This window comes from Vicia villosa, linkage group LG5, assembly GCF_029867415.1.
Source record: "Vicia villosa cultivar HV-30 ecotype Madison, WI linkage group LG5, Vvil1.0, whole genome shotgun sequence".
NCBI classification, from domain to species: domain Eukaryota; kingdom Viridiplantae; phylum Streptophyta; class Magnoliopsida; order Fabales; family Fabaceae; genus Vicia; species Vicia villosa.
Genome location: NC_081184.1, coordinates 168292832 through 168299369, shown reverse-complemented (window position 1 = coordinate 168299369; position 6538 = coordinate 168292832).

Sequence of the window (6538 nt, the reverse complement as noted above, 5' to 3'; positions counted from 1 at the left end):
CAAATACCTAATTAAAACATATTAATACTAACATAATATGAATAGTACAAAATCCGAAAGAGAGCATTGGATTATGAATTTAAGCATTAAAAACATCATTAAAACCTAAAAGTAAACACTAAAGAGAATCTTGTTTAGTCAAAAAATTTCAACAACCCAGATCAATAAAACCCTAAAAAAATTGAGACCCACATAATAATTTGCATTTTATCATGTTTGTCTACGAAACCACTTTTTCATGTTTGCAATTTTCTTTCTAATTGAAACAAAATCCAATAAAGTAAAGTTTAGAAACACAATCACTCAAATGTGAGTGTGGAAAATGGTAGAGATAAAGAGAAAATAAAGATGATTGATAGAAGATGGTTCAAAAACCCTATTTTTTCCAATCAGATTATTGTAGAAAGTGAGATAGTGAAAATAATGGAACTGGTATGAAAATTAGGAATAAGAGAAGAGGAATAGAGGATGAAGATGAGAGGGAATGAAGTTAAATAAAGCTTCATCTCCTTCCAAAATTTCAAGATAGAGAGGAAATGAACCCTCTATACTGAGGGAGAGAAAGGGGTTTTTAAAACCCTATTCATCTTCTTCCTTGTTTTGGAGAAAGAGAGAGATAATAGATAGAAACAGGTTTCTAAAAGCTTATTGAAGTTGTTTTGTGTTTTTGAGCAAGAGATAGCGAAGGGAAATTTTGAATTAATGTTGCAACGTGTTTGATTAGAAATGGTATAGAAGTGTAATTATTTTGGGCATTTGTCAAATATGTATTTATCCTTGTTGTAGTGTAATAAACCGAAATAGATTAGAGTATTCTAATGAAAGTGGTAGTATGTTTTAATAGGTAATATATGTTGGAACAAAATCTGTTCATACTCCTTGGATATTGGTGATAACAAAGTCCTTAAAGAATAATATGGTATACTAACATTTGTCTAAGTCTGCATGATCATTAAGCTAGTAATTAACTAGGTTCTGACCCATTTAAATGACTCGTAAATCAGAAGCATATAATTCATATTTTAATGGATTAGAATCTAATTTTCAAATACAACCTCGACGCCATATTGACTCATCCTCTAATTAGCTAGAAGCGTTGTACAATGACTTTTGGTTCGTACTCTATGCAAAAGCAGCTCAATCTTATCAATTGCCAAAATTATGGATAAAGTTAACTAGAGATTTTAGCACAAGGCTCAAGGTTGTGTGACACAATTTCTCCAGTCTACTCCTGCATGCCTATGGACTCCTTAATTGAGAAAGACACAATGAATAAAGAGATTATTCAGAAGATAAAAATCCTAATCGTACATACTCCAACGTCCCTCTCTTGAAAGTCGCTTCATCAACAAAGATACTCATGCAAACAAGCTTCCAACGTCTCTTTTGGTTCCCTCTATGAAAGGAGATGAAGATTCAAAAGAAGAAACAAGAATACACACAACAAGATAGAACATGAACTATTTTGCTCTCTAAGTTTTCGTACATAGTTGTTGTATTGCACATAGACTTGAGATTTTCTTACATGTGTATATCTTAGAAATCTCAAGTAACAAGGTCTTTGCTTGTGTTGTATTCTTTGTACCTCTGATTGTATATCATGTACATTTTATTGTAATTTTAAACAGTTTTTTTTAGAATTTGTAAAAGTCTCAAACAGTGTGTTTGAGCAAGGAAGTGTCAGACAGAGTGTTTGAGCAAGGAAGTCTCTTTCTAGTTAGATTGTGCAAGGAACTCCTGAGTTGTGAATTAGAAAAGGAAGTCTTTTTCTAGTTAGATTTATCAAGGAAGTCTTTTTCTAGTTAGATTTATCAAGGAAGTCTTTTTCAGGTTGATTGGGCAAAGAAGTCCTGAACGGGTGTGTTTAGGCATGGAAGTCTCTTTCAGGTGTGATTGAGCAAGAACTTTTGGACTGGCGTGTCTAAGCAAGTTGTATTCAGGTTTTGATTATAGTGAAAAACTCTTGTGTGACAAGGGGACTGGACTACTCTCGTTATATATGAACCATAATAATTTATATGTGTGATTTTCTTATTATTTCTGCACTTTAAATTATTCCGTTGCTGCTTACTTTAGCTTATAATTTGAACTTGGTCCGATTTAGAAGCTCTAATTCTAGTAAAACAAAAATTATCAGATACACAATTCAACCACTCTCCCCCTTGTATATTTTTCTCACCTTCAATAAATAGTTAGTGTTTTGGAGAAAGAGAGGGATGATAGAGAAGAATGGATTTCTAAAACTCATTTGGTGTTAATTTGCGTTTTTTGAGAAAGAGAGAACGAAGGAAAAATTTGAATTTATAATGTTACGTGTCAGCTTAAAAATGGAATAAGAGTGTAAGAATTGAGGACATTTGTCAAATAGAATTGATATTTGTACATGCACTAATTGGACACCATTCAACGTCCTTTGCAATTTTTGATATATAGCTATACTTTTGAGATTTATAAAAATATATACAACTAAGAGTGTGCATGGTTCTAAAACCAAACCAAATATATAGTTCAACTTGGTTCTTAAAACAATTTTAATGAAACCAGTTAATTTTTTTTAAAACCGGTTTACAATTTTAGATCGGTGTAGTTTAAAAATGATTTATATTAAAAATCGGTTTTTGATATAAACCAGTTTTAAAATCAAATTTTCCTCAAATTTGTTTTGATTAAAACTCCGTTTTTACTTCTTAACTATACTCAATTGTTTTAAATCCCTTTTGTAATCAACAACCACTTGTTGACGACGAAACTTAAAATTTCAGTTATGACATTTCCAAAATTCGATCAACAATTATTTGATTTTTGAAAGAATATAGAGCCAATCAAAATAATAAAATAATAAGAAAGGACAATAAACATAAAAACAAATCAAAATGTTATGTAATTTTGACTATCAAAATGTTTTTATTGAAGAAATTTTTTGATTAAATGTATAATATGAGATAGTAATAAAATTATATAGTTAAACAAAACATTACATTGAATTAAAAATAATTAACAATTATGAAATAAATATGCTAAAAAATTGTTTAAAAAATGGTCTTAATATTCAATTGGGTAAATTAAATATGAATTTTTGTATGATAATTATCTGGTGTGTTACCGTTACTATTGGTAATCTAGTTATGTCTTCACATTGCAACAAAATTACTATCTAAGTTGCTGTGCAATGAAACAGAGACAATGTGCATAGCATGTTGAATTAGAAGTTGTGCAATGAAACAGAGACAATGTGCATAGCATGTTGAATTAGAAAAGCAGATTAACCATTTTTTATTAGTTTTAAAAAGTGGATACCGGTTTTTTTGTGATTTTAGTGAAATGGATTTGGACAAATTTTTAACCAAATAATATAGATTTAAAAAATAAGTACACCTTATTTCTTAAAATGGTTGATGGGAACAGATTTTTTTCACACTCCTATGTACAACTAAAAATAGTTAAAATATAAAGTGAGAAATATAAAGTGTTCATACGGCGGTGGTGTAGACATTTTTTTATGTTCACATATAATATCTCTTTGTGAAATATGTATTTGTCTTTATTGTAGTACATTTTTTTTGACAGAATTATTGTAATATATTTAGGGTAGAAATAGGCCAGACCGATAAGAGGGGCCTACAGGCTAGCCTATATAGGCTCGGGTCAGACCATACATTATTTTTAAATAGGCTTTTATGTAGGCTAACAAGCTAACCAGGCCTTCGAAAAGGCCGGTCTCAGACCTAAAAAATAAGTCTACGACAGGCTATAGGCCAGACTTAAGCTTCAGTTTTTTTTTGACAGGTCAGACTTAGGCTTAGGCTTGGCAAAACCTAACTCAGCCCAATCTATTTTCACCTCTAAGTACATTAAATAAATGTTATTTTAAAATAAGTGTTAAAATAAATGTCGTTTTAGAAAAAAAAAATTATTACAAAATAAGTGTTATTTTTACTTTTTAATATGAAAATGATGATTATTTTTTAAATTATGTACTTTAATTATTAATTTATATACTACTTTTTTAATACATTAATAAGGTTAATTTAATAAAAATATAATATTTTATGACAATATTATTATACTATTTAATCTGTGAAAAAATTTCAAACTGACATTCATTTAAAAACAATGGAATATTTTGATAGAAGGGATTAGAAATTTATACCATAATATTCCACTTTTCCTATTTAATACCTAAATTATCTCACTTTTCAACATAAATATACTTTAAACATTTTATTTTATTTTATTTTATTTTACATGGTGTCGTGAATGTTATTTATAGGTATTCCCTTATTATTTTAAGAGGGAGACCCAATAGTCCAAGAGTCACTTTCTTTTTTTTATTTGTTTTTATCATCGTGTCACAAATGCTATTGGCGCCCCCATGTTATTTCAAGAGGAGATATAAACAAAAGAGTTTTTAAATGACATACTTGATTAGACTGATTAGACTATTAGAGTTAGTCGATTATCAGTTTTGTAATACTAACAATGGGTTATTATAAGTTTTAATTAGGGATGATAATGAGTATCATATGGATATGGTATTATAGTATTTGTTAACATATTCGTAGTTTGAATAAATTCATGTATCCAAATCGGTATCCGTTACCTACAATTCTAATAAAATAAATATATAAGTTGAAAATTATATCATTTTAAACTTTTAGCAAAATTAATGAAAAATTAAAATAAATTACTATTGAATTATGAAATAAACGAACACTTATATTAAAATATGTAATGGTTTATATGTGATGTATTTCTTTAAAGAGATAGACATACATTTTATGTATGTTGAAATAAATTAAAATATATAAATATACGTTGTGCATGTATGTGGGTGGGTATTAGGGTATCCACACTTGCACTTATACCCGTTTATTTTAATAGGTAATTACCTGTGTCCGCACTCATATTCATTTTGTAGATTTTTACCCTATCCGTTGTGAGTATTTATTGCGGGTATCCATTAGGTTTAGTACAATTGACATCCATACTCTTAATCGATTAGTGACGACACCATTAAAAAAAACCTCCTTTTTATCACATAATCCATTATGTGATATGCATGAAGGTAGTGAGAGAGAAGATGAAATTATAAAGAGAGAGTAATTGAGGGAGAGAATAAAAAATGACATTAATTGAGATGAGGGTGCATCAAATACATGTGTTTTTAAACAATTGGGACCTAAAATAACAACTTAAAAAACAAGAAAAATCTAAAATTCGGGTTGGTAATCGGTTAACATATCCCGTTAACCGGTTACTAATGACTAAACAAAATAATTCAGTATCAGGTGTAACCGGTTAACACATTTGGTTAACCGGTTACAACAACGCAAAACCAACTTTTTCCTTTTGCAAAAGTGCTTTTCTCCTTGTTGTAACCGGTTACACCCCCGTGTTAACCAGTTACAGCACTCGAGTTATTGCTTTTTCATCCAACACACCACCTTAACTCAAGTGCTCCAAGTTCTCCATGTTCATGCTTATCTTCAACCTCTTGAACACATTATTTGTGACTCCCTTAGTCAACAAATCAACAACTTAGTCCTTACTTCTACAATATCCCAATCTTAACTTGTCTTCACTCACAAGTTCCCTCAAGTAGTGAAACCTCATCTCAATGTGCTTGCTCCTCCCATGTGCAATTGGATTCTTAGCAAGATTAATGGCTGAAACATTATCAACCAAGAGTGTGACAGGTCCACCCTCATTGTTGTCCAACTCTTCCAATAGATTCATAAGTCATATGGCTTAGCACGCACATAAAGAAACAATAATATACTCGGTCTCACAAGACGAGAGTGCAACTATCGATTCCTTCTTCGAACACCATGAGATTGGTGTTCCTCCGAACATAAAGATGTATTCAGCTGTAGACTTATGATCATATTTATCTCCACATTAATTGAAATCAGTAAAACCAAGCAAATTTCATTTTGTGCCCGTATCTGCCGCGGGAAAGAGAATTTTACAACTAATACCGACACTAAACGAAAAATCTGGCCGTGTATTGCATAAGTAACACAATGATCCAATCAACCTTCTATGTTGAGTAGGACCTACATTTTGTTCCTCTTCACTCTTGGACAACTGCAACTTTGCTTGCTGGTGTAATGGCAGTATTACAATGCTCCATGGCGCTGTATGAAACTCATTTTACAAATTGGTGTTGATGATTGCTTTCTTTATTTGGATCTGGATTGTTGCAGAAATGGACGGTTCGAATCCAGATTTAGGATGAACATCTATTGGGTTTTAATTCTAAAGATAGATTAAGGCTTAGTATTCACCTGTGTATCAGAGCTTAATGCTTCCGTGTTGTTTGTGTTTATCTGAGAGATCACCTCCGCGAGAGATACAGTTGATATCTTACTTTGCGTTAGAGATAACCTCTATGTGAGTGATACGTGATAATATTGACGAGTGATTTAGGTTGAGTACAACTGGGTAGTAGGTTTAAGTATTTGATAGGGTAGATGAAATGCAAACCTGAGAGTTTTCTACTCTCCAAAGAATGAATTCTTTTTATGTTCATAAGTTC